An 18,142-nucleotide genomic window follows, 5' to 3' on the forward strand; every position below is an offset into this window, starting at 1 on the left:
AAACTCATATCAACTGCATGGGCCGCCGGTGTTTGAAGCAGAAGCAGCGGCGGGGACAGATGCGGACGGGTAGCGGGGCTGGCGAGAGTTTGCTGAGCTGGCTAGTCACTCACTGCAGCTCCGGCCATGGAGCAGCCTCAGTGCAACAGTCCCGGGCCGTCGGAGGCGTCGAAGCGTTGCACCGCTGCCGTGAGAGTCTCTGTGCCGAATTCGCCCAGGTGACCGGCATGGATCAGGCTGCGGCTCGGTGCATCCTGGAGGACAACCAGTGGCTGCTGGAAGTAAGTACCAAGCACTGGGTAGAAACGGTGGAAGATAGTGGACTTTAAATCGGGGTGGTTGGTGAAAGCATCCTGCTTGCCTGCTAGATTTTCATTTACTGTAACTGCAGGAAAAATGTTCCCGATGTTGAGGGATTTCAGAACCAGGGGTCACAGTTTAAGAATAAAGGGGGGGGGGGGATGCAATTAGGACTGAGATGAGGACAAACTTTCTTCACGCAGAGTTGTGAATCTGTGGAATTCTCTGCCACAGAAGGCAGTGCAGGCAAATTCACTGGATGTTTTCAAGAGAGAGTTACATTTAGTTCTTGGGGCTAATGACATCAAGGGATATGGGGAAAAAACAGGAAAGAGGTACTGATTTTAGATGAACAGCCGTGATCATATTGAATGGCAGTGCTGGCTCGAAGGGCCGATGGCCTATTCCTGCACCTATTTTCTATGTTTCTATGCTTGAGTATATGGCAATAAAACTCGATCACTTGATTTTGAAGCATTCATGCATGGTGGAGGTATAATGTAGTCATAGAGTGATACAGTGTGAAAACAGGCCCTTCGGCGCAACTTGCCCACACCCGCCAACATGTCCCAGCTACGCTACCTGCTTTTGGTCCATACCTCCAAACCTGTCCTATCCATGTATCAGTCTAACATTTTCTTAAATGTTGGGATGGTCCCTGCCTCAACTACCTCCTCTGGCAGCTTGTTCCATACACCCATCACCCTTTGTGTGGATAAAGTTACCCCTTAAAAAGTTACCTCTTAAAAATACTTCATACAAAAAAACATTAAAATCATGCTTCTACAGTGCACTAAAACATGATTTTAATACATCAAATTTCAAAAAGTTCCTAACCTGGGAGGAGACACCCTTCTTCTACACCCTCTCACCACTCGGTTGCTCCACTCCCTCACCGGGTACCGCCAAGGCCAGTGATCAGTGATCGCACAGCTTCCCCCCTTTCGAAAACGCTTCAATCCAATTTAAAGTATATATATTGCATTCAAGTGTAAGTTAAAAGACTCGCTACAGTATGCACCATATTGCACAATTTAAAGCTGAAAAATGCGAATGTTCCGTACCAATGGGAAGGGGACACCCTCCTCCCTCCTACCACCCCCGTCGCTATCCGCCCTCGTGCTTGGTCTCTCGCAATTTCTCATTCCCAACTCTCATCCAATGTTGGCAGCCCTGGAATTTGCAAAGCTGGAGTAAAATGAAGTTATCCTGGATGCTGAGTGATTGCCTAACTAAAAGAGAGTTCCCTGATGCTCTTGTTGAAAGAAAGTTGACTACATCTTGTTCCCTCTAGCCAGAGAGCAGCAAGCAAAAACTTTGGAAGAATTGCAGACTTCGCCATCGTTATGTCTTAGTTGTTTTTCAGAATACTGTTTGATAATTATACTTCCAGACTAAGATCTTGATTCAACAGTTACTTATTCAATCTTTTATCGTACTATGATGAACATTACAATGTATTCTCCTTGAACAGAAGATAGTGTCCAAATTTATAATGCAGTACAAGCATTAAATACTACACTTACATCTGGTTTGATAGTTCTCTACTTATTCTGACAATATATAAAATTAATGATCCAGGGGTGTGATTCAGCTGCACTGTAACTTAAAGGGTTTCCACAGTTTATGACTGATGTGTGACCATGCACCGCACCAGTCAATGCCTGATATACAAGCTGCCTTCATTCTACAGAGTCTGCTATTGCATCTGGTTTAACACAAAACCAAAACAAAAAAAATATTGCAGGCACTCTGCAGGTCAGGCAGCATCCAACAAAAGAAAAACAGAGTTTGCAGTTCAAGCCAGAGACCCGTGTCAGAAGGCTGTTGAACTTGAATGAAATGCTGCAGTTAGTTCATGAACCTCACACAGATTCACATCAAGTTATCTGTGCTGTGCCTAGCACCTAGATGCAATCACAAAGAAGGCATACCCAATGGCTCTACTTTCTTCGAAGTTTATAGAGATTTGGTGTATCTCCAAATATGTCAACAAACCTTTACAGGGGTGTTTTAGAAAGTATTCTGATTAGTTGTATCTTGGCCTGGTATAGAAATTCCAATTGACAGGAGCACAAGAGGCAGCAGAGAATGGTGGACTCAGCCCAGTCTATCGTGGGCACAGCCCTCTCCTCCATCGAAGGCGTGGCCTAAAGAAAGCGGCACCTATCGAGGCCATGCCCTCTTCTCATTGCCACCACTTCTTCTCGCAGCTGATCCCAGTCAGCATGTCCTCTGCACATTCTCCCAGTTATGCTGAATTGTAAATAGAGTTTCCACTATTATCTGCATGCAACCTGCTTATGCAGAACTCTTGAAATCTTGTCAACATCCTTCAAAACCATCAAATAGCGAAGACCTGAGAGATTTTAAAACAGAAGGTACAAAACAAAGCAATAGCCATCAAAATCAAGCAACAACTAACCCAGAAAATACGTGCATATTTTCTGATATCATGATCTATGTGCTAGGTGTGCCTGTGCAAATGATCTCACCAGTACAAACCCTCCCCAGGTTAGCAAGCTTCTATGTACTGCTGTTCATATGAGCAAGCATTTAGGAGACCACTGGGATGGATTTGGATACTGCTGTAGGACTGCCATCATCCTCTAAAACGTAACCCTGCCATGTCACGGGAAGTATCATCTGTATGGTAGCAAGCGTGACCCAGTCACAATTGTACATGTAAGCATGAGCAGTGCTTTGGAACTAATTAAGCAGTTAACACACTCAAAGAACGTGCAACGGGAATCATATCTTGTATTCTTTTTTCCCCTTTAATATGCTTTTTTTCTTCCTCTGATTTTTATTTCATGTCATATTTTTGCAGTTCAACAACACTATTTATATTAATGGCTTAAAATGCAGTCCTGTACATTTTATGATAATGCAGTGACCAAAAATCCTGACAACACAATTATTTCTTAACCAACAAACATACCGCAAAACATTCCAACTAAACCATGAAACCACAGCTTGCCCAATAAATAATTAAATCATAAAATAATGGAACCATCTCGCCTTGGCTCCTGGTTGTCTCCGTCATAAATTAATATGAATAATCTATACCATACTTCTTCTCATAGGTTAAAATCTCTATTTTCCATTTGCCTTTCCTGCTGTATCTATCTTTATTTTTAAAAAGTGGTAAGAAATTTTGAAAATTGTTGTGAACCACTTAATTTTTATAAGCCTATGCGATCATGATAGTATAGCTTTTAAATGAAATAGTGCTCTTTAACAATCAATTGCCATAACCATAAATAATTAAAATGTATTTATTGCAGATAACTACAAAAAGAAGGCAGTGATATTACAACAGTGAATGTAAAATGCCAATTCTATAGTTCTTCGGTTAATGTTAGGTAATGTATTTTTAATATTAGTTGTAAAGTATTTAGTTATGGCTGAAGTAGAATTACAAAATACAAAGTAGTAAACGCTGGAAAATCTTTGCAACGAGTCAGTGAATACTTTGTTGGATATTTTAACATACAGGGATCCCAGGTCATTTTCGCAGCAAAATCAAATGAGCTTGCTTTGCATTGAGTCTGCTTATTATCTTGCAACTTTATTGCTTGATCCATTTAATTGGTATTGTAAGGGATTATTCAGGGATAATAAAATTACGTGATAACGCTGGCTTTAATTTAAACAAGAAATAGTCTTCAGAATATTTGTTCTGATGTACATTGAAGACAGCTGTGTGCTCTCATATGCATCCGCTGCATGTAAAACAATGGGGTACATTAATTGGCATAAATCATTCCAGAAATCATCAGCTTAAGGTATTTTATATCACTGTGATAAAGATGAAGGAAACTTCCAGTCAAGGCTGAATTGTCACTTGACATCAAACATGGTCATAGGCATATTTGTCTGTCTATCAATAATTGGGATATTTGAGTACTCAAGAGACAGCAAAGTTCTTTGAACATCCAGAGATGTCTTGTCAGATGCAATGTATTCACATTGTAAATGTGTAATTCAATGGAATATTTTGTCAGATTTAAATTATCAAGTAACCAATATCATTGTAGCTACTGAAATTATATTGAATCGCCTGCTGTTGTTTTTTTATCTCAAGAGTGTTATCTTAAGAGTGTTAAAACTTATTGAACTTTCAGTTTGCAACAATCTACCGAGAGGGTCTCCAAGAGAATTCTGCCTCTCCTGATGAATAAAGACTGCTATATCAATCAGCTTCAGCTTTCAATTAGTTTAGTTCACAGTTACAACAGGCATCATTATCTTGCAATTTCTCACAGTGAATGGCTGGGCCATGGGGAGAGTTGTGGAGCAGAGGGACCAAGGAGTGCAGGAACATAGTTTCTTGATAGTTCAGTGTTCAAGAAGGCTTTTGCTACATTGGCCTTCATCAGTCTGGGTATTAAGTATAGAGGGTGGGATGTTGTGTTTCAGTTGTAAAATATGTTGGTGAGGCCGCATATGGAGTATTGTGTTCAGTTTTGGTCACCCTGCTGTAGGAGGGACGTTGTTAAGCTAGAAAGTGTGCAGAGAAGATTTACCAGTATGTTGCCAGGACTTGAGACACTGGGCTATAGAGAGTGGTTGGATAGGCAAGGGATTTATTCCTTTGAGCACAGGAAGCTGAGTGGTGTTCATAGAGGTGTATAAGAACATGAGGGGAATAGATTGGGCATAAAGTCTTTACTTAGAGTAGGGTAAGCAAGAACCAGAGGGCATAGGTTTAAGGTGAGAAGCGGAAGATTTAATAAGAACCCAGAAGGGCAACTTTTTCACAAGGAGGATGATGGGTATATAGAGCTGCCAGAGCAGGTAGTTGAGGCAGGTACCTCAGATGATGGCAACATTTAAGACTTTTGGATGTACATGTGTAGGAGAGGTTTAGAGGTATATGGGCCAAATGTGCCCAAGTGGAGCTAGTGTAGATGGGGCATCTTGGTCGGCATAAGCCAGTTGGGCTGTAGGGCCTGTTGCTATGTTGTTTGACTCTATCCATCTACAAATAAATTGCCCATTTGTTTAGGTGCATAATAATAAAATGAAAGCTGTCTTCTTGTTATTTACGTTACCATTCAATAATAAATTAATAGACACGAAGAAGGGCACTTCACTTTTTCTGATCAACCCTTTACTCCCTTTTATGCTTCTCTTCATCAGTTTTTTGTTACACATCTCCATTAACCTGCTTAGGTCTTGCCTTTTAACGGTACAGATGTACAGAGACTTCTTTCGTCAGTAATAATGCAACAACGCAAAATTATATAATAAGCCAACGTGCTGAACTTTAACTGACAGTTCAATAGCAAACCACCAACTCGTTGCAATGTGCATGTCAATGTATTCTGAAGAAGGGTCTCGACCTGAAACGTTGCCCATTCCTTCTCTCCAGAGATGCTGCCTCACCCGCTGAGTTACTCCAGCATTTTCACAATCACAATCACAATCACAAAATACTTTATTAGCCAAGTATGTTTTGCAACATACAAGGAATTTCATTTGGCAAGTCAGTCATACAAATAAAAAGCAACGGAACACACAAAACACATTTTAACATAAACATCCATCTCAGAGACTCCTCCACATTCTTCTCTGTGATGGAAGGCAAAAAAAAGTTTAATCTCTTCCCTTTGCTCTCCCGCAGTCGGGGGCCTCGAGCCCTCCGTTGATGGGATGATCTTGACTCCCATCGCTGACGGCGGGCTCTCCGCGTCGAGGCGATCTGCTGTGCATCAGGGGGGATGTCAGCTCCCCAGGCAGCGGTTGGAGCGATCCCAGGCAAGGGATCGACTCCAATGTAAGTCCACGCCCCGTGGTGGGGCCCAAAGTTAGTCCGAGGAGGCCTCCAGCTCCATCGATGGTAGGCCGCAGAGTGACCGAAGAATGCAATCTGAAAATTAATCGCATCTCCGGCAAGGTAAGAAATTGAAAAAAAAAATTCCCGTGACCCCCTCCCCCTCCCCCTACATAAAACAAACCGTAGAACATTTACATGAACTTTTAACACATACTAAAAAGAAGAAAAAAACAGACTGTTGGCGGGGCTGCCAATCATACGGCGCCCCTGGTGGTGTTGTGCCCACCTTCCATGTATTCAAACTTCTATGGCTGTTAACTGAGGTACAGAACACATTGGAGATCAGAGGACCCAGCAGTGAATCCAGCTGTGATCATTTATACAAAACATAGGGGCTTGATCAATTTCACATCCAGACATTCAACTTTATGCTAGCATTGTTTATCATGAATTGCTGCTACTGCCAAACTTCACTAAAAAGTCATGTTTTGTTCCATTCCCTTTTAAAATTAATATTAATGGTTTTAATTAATATCTTTTTTGATTCAAGTGCTTTTAAATACTTGTATTTCAATAGAGTTCCTGGGCGTGCATATCTCTGAAGATCTGTCCTGAATGCAGCACATTGAACCTATCATAAAGAAAGCTCATCAATGCTTGTACTTCCTTAAAAGACTGAGGTGGTTCAGTATGTCGATGAATATTCTCATGAACCACCACATATGTACAGTGGAAAGCATATTGACTGGTTGCATCATGGCCTGGTTTGGCAACTCGAATGCCCAGGAACGTAGGCGACTACAAAAAGCGATGAACACTGGTCCATCAAGGATACTGTCCTCCCACCTTCGAAGGGATCTGTAGGAGACACTACCCCATAAAATCAGCCAGCATCATCAAAACCCACAACACCCTGGTCATGCTCTCATTTCACTCCTGCCTTCAGGATGAAGGTATAGGAGTCTGAAAACAGTGACATCTAGGTTCAGGAACAGCTTCTTCTAAACAACCATCAGGCTATTGAGAAAGAGTAAATGTTTAACCAAATAAAGAAATGCATAAACCATAGGTTGTTTCAATGGAGCAAAGAAGATCAAGGCCTAATCAAATAAAACTTTTCAAATGCATGTAGAAAGAAGACTATCACTATTAGCACTCACAGAAATGGTGAGTGTAAATAGTGTAAATAATAAATCATCACCATTAACGATTTTTACAGGTTTCAGGGGTTATGAGGAGAAGGCAGGCGAATGGCAGGCAGTGACTAGTGGGGTACCACAAGGCTCAGTGCTGGGACCCCAGCTATTTACAATATATATTAATGATTTGGATGAGGGAATTGAATGCAACATCTCCAAGTTTGCAGATGACACTAAGCTGGGAGGCAGTGTTAGCTGTGAGGAGGATGCTAGGAGGCTGCAAGGTGACTTGGATAGGCTGTGTGAGTGGGCTAATGCAGGGCAGATGCAGTATAATGTGGATAAATGTGAGGTTATCCACTTTGGTGGCAAAAACAGGAAAGTAGACTATTATCTAAATGGTGGCCGATTAGGAAAAGGGGAGATGCAGCGAGACCTGTGTGTCATGGTACACCAGTCATTGAAAGTAGGCATGCGGGTGCAGCAGGCAGTGAAGAAAGCGAATGGTATGTTAGCATTCATAGCAAAAGGATTTGAGTATAGGAGCAGGGAGGTTCTACTGCAGTTGTACAGGGTCTTGGTGAGACCACACCTGGAGTATTGCGTACAGTTTTGGTCTCCAAATCTGAGGAAGGACATTATTGCCATAGAGGGAGTGCAGAGAAGGTTCGCCTGACTGATTCCTGGGATGTCAGGACTTTCATATGAGGAAAGACTGGATAGACTCGGCTTGTACTCGCTAGAATTTAGGAGATTGAGGGGGGAATCTTATAGAAACTTCCAAAATTCTTAAGGGGTTGGACAGGCTAGATGCAGGAAGATTGTTCCTGATGTTGGGGAAGTCCAGGACAAGGGGTCACAGATTAAGGAGAGAGGGGAAATCCTTTAGGACCAAGATGAGAAAAACATTTTTCACACAGAGAGTGGTGAATCTCTGTAACTCTCTGCCACAGAAGGTAGTTGAGGCCAGTTCATTGGCTATATTTAAGAGGGAGTCAAACCCCCTTTTCACGGTGCGACTTGACGCAAGAGGTAACCAGAGTTTGACATCGTGGGAACCTCGTGCGGTAACAATACGGCATTCGTGGACCACCGTGGCGCTAACGGCATGTAATCGTGTACCTTGGGTACTCGGGAGAAAATTCAAACATGTTTGAATTTGTGCAAGAGTGTCTTGTGCACTTGTGGTTGAGCATTGCAACATTTTATGAACGAAGTGTCCCGTGCGGTATCGGTAGTAACTCTTGCGGTCACCGTGGGAACTCCTGCCAACGGTGAACCCGGAAGTTGGATAGAGTGAATCCAGCCAGTTTGCTATTTACATACAAATCTAATAAAACTAGCTAAGCATTTCATTAATGTCAGTGTGTCTCTTTTTGTCTGAAAGATGGGGGTGTCTTCATTTACTGGCGGTGGGTGTCTGTCACTGAAACAGGCAGGTAAGATTTCGCATCCACCTTGTGTGTGCGTCTCTCTCTCTCTCTCTCTCCCTCCCTCTCACACAGGCGTGAATGGATGAACTCCGCGGGCCAGACAGCATTTACGGAGAGAGAGGGAGGGAGGAGAGAGAGAGAGAGAGAGAGAGAGAGAGAGAGGCAGTCCTGGTCAGTCCTTTGAAGATAGACACCAGTTGCTTGGAGCAACTCAGCGGGACAGGCAGCATCTCTGGAGAGAAGGAACGTAAATGCTGCCTGGCCCGCGGAGTTCCTCCATTCATGCCTGTGTGAGAGTGAGGGAGGGAGAGTGTGAAGAAGGCTCTCGACCCGAAACGCCACCCGTTCCTTCTCTCCAGAGATGCTGCCTGTCCCGCTGAGTTGCTCCAAGCAACTGGTGTCTATCTTCAAAGGACTGACCAGGACTGCCTCTCTCTCTCCCTCTCTCTCTCCCCCTCCCTCTCTCTCACACAGGCATGACTGGAGGAACTCCGCGGGCCATACAGCATTTACGGAGAGAAATGGACAGCGACCCATTCTTCAGGCTGCCTTATGTCTCTCTCCCCCCCCCCCCCCCCCCCCCTCACCCCAACTCCCACCCACACGCGAATGCTGGAGAAACTCAGCGGGTGCAGCAGCATCTATGGAACGAAGGAAATAGACAACGTTTCGGCCTCGCTGCACCCGCTGAGTTTCTCCAGCATTCGCGTGTGTGGGTGGGAGTTGGGGTGAGGGGGGGGGGGAGGGGGAGACATAAGGCAGCCTGAAGAATGGGTCGCCTGTCCATTTAACTCCGTAAATGCTGCCTGGCCCGCGGAGTTCATCCATTCATGCCTGTGTGAGAGAGAGGGAGGGAGAGAGAGAGAGAGAGAGGCAGTCCTGGTCAGTCCTTTGCAGATAGACACCAGTTGCTTGGAGCAACTCAGCGGGACAGGCAGCATCTCTGGAGAGAAGGAACGGGTGGCGTTTCGGCCTGAAAGTTTCTTCAGACTGAAAGTTTCACCTCTCAGTAGATCATAAAATAACACATTAATCACGGTCAATGTGAGACACAGTCTTTATTCATATTTGACAAAATAAAAAGACGACTTCTTGCACATATTGAGAGAAGGTGCATCACACCAAACAACATTTGTCTAAAAAAACAGATTATTCTTCAGCTCATTAAAGAGCTCGGGTGAAAAAAACGAATAGAGTGTGTGACAACAAAGTAACATCATTTGTGCCACGTGATTAACTACACTACAGTCCACGATGTTCATTCGGGAAAGATCGGGAGACGGACAAGTCACTCGCACAAATGACAGAATTGCCGAGTACCGTGGGAACTCTTTACTCTACCCCCGTTATATCGTGTGATATCGTGCTAGACCACGACCACTCCACTCTGGCTACATCTTGCGTCGTCGCCCCGTGAAAACTAGCCATTAGATGTGGCCCTTGTGGCTAAAGGGATCAGGGGGTATGGAGAGAAGGCAGGTACGAGATACTGAGTTGGATGATCAGCCATGATCATATTGAATGGCGGTGCAGGCTCGAAGGGCAGAATGGCCTACTCCTGCACCTATGTTCTATGTTTCTATGAATGGGGTTGACAGGGCAAGATAGATCAGCCATGATTAAATGGCGGAGTAGACTTGATCAGGCCGAATGGCCTAATTCTGCTCCTATAACTTATGAACATAAATTACCATTAGAATAATTATTTCCTTGGTGGTCAAAAAGGGCATTTAGGTCCACATCCCAATTGTTGGTCTATAATCTTGAAGGTTTTACAGCTTCAATTGTTTTCCTAGTATTTGTTTAATTATAAATATTTTTTCATCTTTCGATTGTTCCAGAGTCGACTCCAGAAAATCGACCTAACTGCTAAAGGCCAGTGGTCACTCCTATTTACCACGTCTAAACCATCCATCCATAACTAAAAGTCTGATCTTGTGCTCTTCCGGTTTGCGTGGTTTTTCTATTTGCAAAAAACGGTGCGCGATAGCGCTACGGGTTTTCATCAGCTCACTCACCGTTCTCCTGTGCTGCGAGTGCACCAAGTTTCGCTCCGATTGGTATATATTGTAAAAGTTAGCGAGGTTTATAAATCGTAAAAAACGTGCGTGCAATCGTGGTGCAGTAAACTCTGCGCGGATTGATCTCTTCTCCTGCAACTCCCCGGGACTATCCGCCCCTTCCTTCTCCATCGCGTCTTTACTGGCGCTGAGGAATGCTGTAGGTGGCCGGTGGAAGTCTCCAACCAGACACAATTTTTCGGTGAGTCGGAGATTTCGCCAAACAGAAAGTGGAGAGTCTGATGCCAGCGGAGAGTATCCAGTGTCCGCTGTGAGTCCCAAATGCACCATCGCAACGCCCAGCAGCACCAGCCCCTTCCCCACTGGTCCCCCTCGATGGCTCCTGCCCCCCTCCCCCGTGATACCCCCCTCTCCCCCTTGGCTCTTCTCCCGTCTTTTCTCCGAGCTCTCCATCCCCCCCACCCACACGCCGGCCATCGCCAAATACAATGATAGACATTAAATTACCCAATGCAGTTCATTAACAGTTAGAAGACAGTCCTACCGAAGGGTTGTCTTACACAAAAAAGGATGTTCAACACATTGAAATTAGAGTGCTCAGAGCAATAACCTTTATCAGATTTTAACAGACTAGACTGACATCTACAGGTTTAACTTGGTAATGGATAAGAAACACAGAAGAAGACACAAGAAACTGCAGATTCAGCAATTTAAAGCAAAAAACGGCAAGGTACGAAGTATCTGTAGGAGATCATGCTTCAGGCCCAGACCCTGCGTCAGGATAGTGTGGAGGGGAGATAACCGGTATAAAGAGGTAAGAGGGAGAGAGACTATGACTCTTTCGCAGATCTGTGCCTGTCCACAAAAGGCAACTTGAGCCGGTTTCATGTAATTTCAATTGCTCTTCCAATTCCCAAATCAACCTATCTGTCCTTGCTTTCTTCACCGACAGGTGATGCCAAACACAAACTGGAAGAACACTTTGTATTTCCTGAATGGTGTACAACACATTGTTCTGATCAATGAATCCTACAATTTCAGGTGACCTGCAACATCAGTATTCCTTTCTCTCCTTCTGATCCACTCACGTTCTCACACACCTCCTTCCAACTTTCCTCCCCCAGTTCCATACCCTCTTTTGTCTGGTTCCAACTTCCCATCCTTCCCTCCCATATCGGTTTCTCACTTATCACTAGAGCCAGAATGTTTAGGCACTAAAAAACTCTGAAATAGGCAGGCAAAAATGCATAATAAAATTACAAAAAAGGCATGAAAAAGGCATATACTGACATAAAAAGGCATGTATTTCCACCACCAAAATATGGTTAAAATGATAATATAAAGGTATTCTACATTAAATGACCAAAGTTGCCTTGTTGCACATAGTTACCAGCATTGTTTTCAAATTATCTGGTGTTAAACTATGCCATCTGTCAGAGAATGTGCTTCAGTTGTGAAAAATGTATTTCTACCTCAGCTGAGTCACTGGTGCATACTATACTAAGCTGCAGCCTATATTCATGTTGATATCTTGTGTATTACAACTAACTTTGAGAACTTTAGCTATATTTTGTATTTCTTCAAGATCTTTGTTAGCTAAAATCACTCTCGCACATTTTCCTTGTATGTCTTTACCTACATTGCCAGGAATTTTACGAATATCGTCAGTTACTTTGTTGAAAAACCTGCAAGTTATCCACTGATGTTTCGCCACATTTCTCAAGGAAAGTGATAGCTTGTGGTAAGTTTGCAAAATTGTAAGCAATAAACACAAGATCGCGGTGGAGAGACATTTTTCTGCATGATTTCACTGATGATCCTGACTGGAGCAGATTCTTCTTCAAAATAGTTGATGATTTATTTTATCTTTTCAAAATTTGCAGCATAGTAGAGAGCAGCAGAGAGCCATGTACCCCACCAAGTCAAAACGGGCTGATGGGGTAGCGGAATCTCGGGTGCCATTTCCTTGAACAACTGCACACGTGATGGTGCTTTGAGGAAGATTTTCTTGACATTGGAAACTAGGTGATCAACATTTGTAAACAAGCTACTTATGTGCTAAGTATGGCAATTCTATGAAGTCCTTGAGCTAAGCATGTCAAATGCAACATTTTGGGGAATAAAACTTTAAGAGCACAAGCAGTTTTTTTCATGGTCAGAGCTGCATCCGTCACAAACAGAAGAACATTCTTGTGTTTTATACCTTCTGGCCAAAGTAGAGTAAGTGAAGATGTAAACAACTGAGCAATAGTGGAGCTGGTTGACTTCTCCAATACTCCCAATGTCAACTAATACTGTGTAGATGGTTAACATAGAAACATAGAACATAGTAGGCCATTCGGCCCTTCGAGCCTGCACCGCCATTCAATATGATCATGGCTGATCATCCAACTCGGTATCCTGTACCTGCCTTCTCTCCATACCCCCTGATCCCTTTAGCCACAAGGGCCACATCTAACTTTCTCTTAAATATAGCCAATGAACTGGCCTCAACTACATTCTGTGGCACAGAGTTCCAGAGATTCACCACTCTCTGTGTGAAAAATGTTTTTCTCCTCTCATAGAAACATAGAAAATAGTTGCAGGAGTAGGCCATTCGGCCCTTCAAGCCTGCACTGCCGTTCAATATGATCTTGGTCCTAAAAGATTTCCCCCTTATCCTTAAACTGTGACCCCTTGTTCTGGACTTCCCCAACATCGGGAACAATCTTCCTGCATCTAGTCTGTCCAACCCATTAAGAATTTTGTACATTTCTATAAGATCCCCCCTCAATTTTCTAAATTCTAACGAGTACAAGCTGAGTCTATCCAATCTTTCTTCATATGAAAGTCCTGAAATCCCAGGAATCAGTCTGGTGAACCTTCTCTGTACTCCCTCTATGGCAAGAATGTCCTTCCTCAGATTAGGAGACCAAAACTGTACGCAATACTCAAGGTGTGGTCTCACCAAGACCCTGTACAACTGCAGTAGAACCTCCCTGCTTCTATACTGAAATCCTTTTGCTATGAATGCTAACATACCATTCACTTTCTTCACTGCCTGCTGCACCTGTTTTTCTGTGATTTTTTCAAACTCCTTATTTCCGTGACCATCTCTTTTATCTCATTCTCCATCTCTTCCATTATCTCATCCAGCTTTCCAATATCATCCTTCACACCTTTAAATTTCTTGTTGTAATCATTTTCAATTCTGACACACTCTGATTTTAATCTCTTATCAAATTCCTTATATTGCTTCTTCAGTTCTTTTAACTCACTGCAAGTATTATCAATTTTTTGAGAAATTCTCTCCATGCTAGTCTCCATACTCTTCTTATTACTCTCCATATTAATCTCCAGAATCTGCTTGTTACTCTCCATATGAGACTCCATACTTTGCATCTTCTCCAATGTAATATTGATTGTAGCAGCATATCTAAAAGCATTTGCTTTACCTCCTTCTCCTTCTTGTCTCCTTTTGTCGCCATTTCAAGCAGAGACCCTTGGCTGTAAGATTCTTCTTCTTCTGAACCTTCTTCTGTCGTTTGCAGAGTATCCAATACTTTCTCGAGCTGAAGACTGATAGTGTTTTTCTCTGGTGCCCTTGAGCGTTTATCTTTACTCATTTAAACTCCCGATTTTACCATTAATCTCCCCGATTTTCACATCACCTTCTGATGATATCACCTTTACACTACACCAAGCAACTCCGGTGAGTTTTTTTTAAAATCAGTGCTGACTTTAAAACAACTTTTTTTTTAAATTTTTGCGGAGAGAAGCTCAATGCCGCACCTTAATGCTCCATGACGCCACCGGAAGTCCATCGAAATAGAGAGTTGACAGGAATTCTAGCACATCTGATGCATGCCGTGTGATATGTAATATTCTCCCGTAAGCAGAACACCTCCCATTTCCTGACATGAGAGATGTACTGCTTTTGGGTATTATCCCTCCAGGCCACAGTGATCACATCCACGGATCGATCGGATAGTCCTCGCCCCAGATATGGTCTCCTCAGAATCTGCAAATTAACAGATCAATGCAGTCATGCAAAGGATGTTGATCGTCAGTTACAGGGTGCACCAGTAAATCACTACATTTGGGAACAGTCATAACGGGCTGTGTAATTATCTCCAAAACGAGAGGGAACCATGGATGAGTAGGCCATTCGGGTACCACCAACACTCCTGAGGCGGAGTCCTGCTTGATTTTGGGCATATACCGACTGATGAGGCAAAATGGAGGAAATGCATATAAAAACATTCCACCCCAATGTAATGAAAATGCATCAAACGCTACTGTCCCAGGGTCTGGTTCTCATGAAACATATTTAGGTAACTGGTATTGAGTCTGGATGCAAACAAATCGATATCTGGCATCCCATACCGAGCAAAAACGTTGTTAAATACCTCATGATTCAACATCCACTCTGTGTTGTCATTGAATCTGCGTGACCTGGTGTCTGCCACTTTGTTGAATCCACCTGGTAAGTAGTTAGCCGAAAGCCAAATGTTTCTAGTAATACACCAGTTCCAGATCAGATTAGCCAATCTATCACAAGATTCCGACTTGATTCCACCCATATGATTAACATACGCCACTGCCGTAGTGTTGTCAATCTGAAGCTGAACATGCAGGTGACACTTAGTAGAGCAATAAGCCTTAAGCCCATAAAATGCTTGCAGAAGAGGTGCCTCATGCATATTCCATCTGTCTCCACAGCTAGAAATGGTATCCGTAGCACACAACCTAGAGCACTGACATCAGTCTGTAAGACCATGGAAGGTTGGTCAACCAGAATTTTGTTGGAACCACTTGAGATGTTCATTATCCACTAGTGCACTTCAGCAATGGCTTCAGATGGTAATAGCATAGGCCTGTGATAATGACCTGTATGTATTCTGAGTGCCTGTTCCTTGGCACATTGTAAATTTTGGTAATGCAAAGGTCCAAACTGTACTGCTGGAAAAGCTGCCACTAATTTGCCTATCAAGTTGGCCACCTGTCTAATTGAAGGTTGGTGCTTATCTATGAGCTTGTTACAACCTTCAATTAACTCTAGTCTTTTGCCCCTGGGCAGAGTCACTGACATGTGATTTGAGTTAATAGTGAATCCCAAATAATCAATAACTCTGACTGGTGTTAATTTGGATTTAGCTGGATGAATGATAAACCCCAATCTCTCAAAAGTGATCTTAACTGAAATGGATGATTCAGCTGTTTTCTGAGTCTTTCCTGTGATTAAAATATCATCTAAATAGGCCATTACAATATGACCCTGAGCCCGGAGTACCCCAATACTAGTTTTAACAGTTTTGTAAATAATCTAGGGGCTGAGGTTAAGTCATTAGGCAGTGCTTTGAATTGCCATTATTGACTCATCCAGCTAAATTTCAAATATCTCCTATCATCTCTATGAACAGACACTGAGTAATATGCGTCTTTAAGGTCTATACATGACATATAGCATCTACTGGAAATCAGTTATTTGGCAGTAACAAAAGTTTCCATTTTGAAATGTTTATATTGTACAAAGAGGTTAAGACTCGTCAGGTCGAGGATGATTCTACATCCTCCATCCTTTTTTGACCTAGCAAAAATATTAGACATGAATTGGTGGAGTTGGTGAACCGACTTCTCAATTACCCCTTTGTTGTATAATTTTTCAAGTTCTGCCTGTACCTCCATATTCTCTTTATGTGAGAAAATGAGTGTGCGGCTTGAAACATGCTGAGTGGGTGGACACAAATTGGGAAGGAATTCAATTTGAAAACCTTGTATACTGCACAGTATAAACAGATCTGATGTTATTCTGTACCATTCCTTTAGGAACGAGTGTAATCTCCCCCCAACTTGTAGGTGTTTCTCATTTAATATGTTCCTATAAGAATCAGACCCACCTACTTCCATGGTTACCGGTGGAATTTGCTGCCCCCGGTTTCTAGTGGGAAAATTCACGTTTGCTCGTGTCCCGGTTGAAGCGCGCCAGCTGTGCATATTAGTGAATGGCCGGCTTGTTCCTTGACCGGATCCGGTCTCTGCAACCCGTCTGTAGGGGTACTGCCGCTGAGCCGTTCTGCTGCCCATCAGTGCTTTAATCATTCACATCGTTTTTGCCTCGTCGTCAAGCTCTTTAGCTCTTTTCGCGAGGTCTTCCCCAAACAGCAGATTTGGTGGCTGAATGTTGCTGGGTTTACACAGCGCCGCAATTTTTGGGTTGATGGTGGGGCAGATGGCACTCTTCCTCAAACAATTAATTTCGAAATGTGCATTGCACATGAGGTCTAAGGTATCCTGCTGTGTATCAGACAGGTGCCCTTCGTCCTCTGACCTGGCGAACGCAGTAATGCCTGAGGCGAGCAACTTCAGCACACTCTGAAGCTTCATCTCTTCCGTTCTGATGCCGACGCTCATATGGCCCCATATAGCATGATTTACCGCCGGTACTTTAAGTAGCTCACAGTTAGCCGGGGTCTCATATTTTTGGGCTGTTTCATCAATAGTCAGCTCTTGCAGCTGATGTGAAACCAGATAATTTATGGTTGCAGCCAATTCATCACCCAGCGGCTCTCCTGGCTCACTTGGGATGGAAAATCTTGCTGCCAGGAATGGTACTTCTGGCTTGTGCCCTTCATCCCTTGAGGTATACTCCACAGCTATACCCACTGATTCGGCGTCAGATTCAAACAGACCCGTTAAGCTCTCCTCCTCCAAGAGGGAGCAATTAAGCAGCCCTGTTTCAGGCGCTGCTGGCGCGGGCACTCCCGTAGGCTGGCGCAGACACAACTCCTCCTGCCGGAGTGTATCTTGATGGAGCATCCTCTCCATTAGGAGATCCATTTTGGACGACCGTGCAAAAACGGTATCCATTCCCGGAGGGGAACCCACCTGGCCTGACTCATCTGAGTCTGTGGGCCGTGCAGACTTTCTAGTGGCCTTGCACCCTAATGGAGCCGCCACGGTGCTCTGAGGCACTAAGTCTTCAGTCCCTGATCGACCGGCTAGCGACTGAATAGGTGAATTAGGCGGCCACCCGCTACCCGCACTACCGCGGTCTTCCATAGCTTTCCCAGCGGCTCGCCTCGACTTCACCCTAGACGCTTTCTCCATAGTTGAAGACTTGATCCTGAAACAAGAATTATTCCAACACAGAAAGCGACCTCCGACTAAGTTTTACACTTAACTGAGGCTTTTTAAAACTTACCCCTGGAGGAGCGATGCACCTCCCAGCCGGTTGCTGCGCCATGCATTAGACGTATTGACGCGCATGCGGACTGGCGGGACTTCTTCACGGAATCACACACGTGACATCGGTCAAATTAGCATGTAACAAAGGTAATGCTATGGTGCTTATGGGAGATTTCAACATGCAGGTTGACTGGGAAAATTAGGTTGGTACTGGACCCCAATAAAGGGAGTTTGTAGAGTGCCTGCGAGATGGATTCTTAGAGCAGCTAGTACTGGAGCCTACCAGAGAGAAGGCAATTC

The sequence above is a fragment of the Leucoraja erinacea genome, chromosome 3 (assembly GCF_028641065.1).
Source record: "Leucoraja erinacea ecotype New England chromosome 3, Leri_hhj_1, whole genome shotgun sequence".
Classification (NCBI taxonomy): domain Eukaryota; kingdom Metazoa; phylum Chordata; class Chondrichthyes; order Rajiformes; family Rajidae; genus Leucoraja; species Leucoraja erinaceus.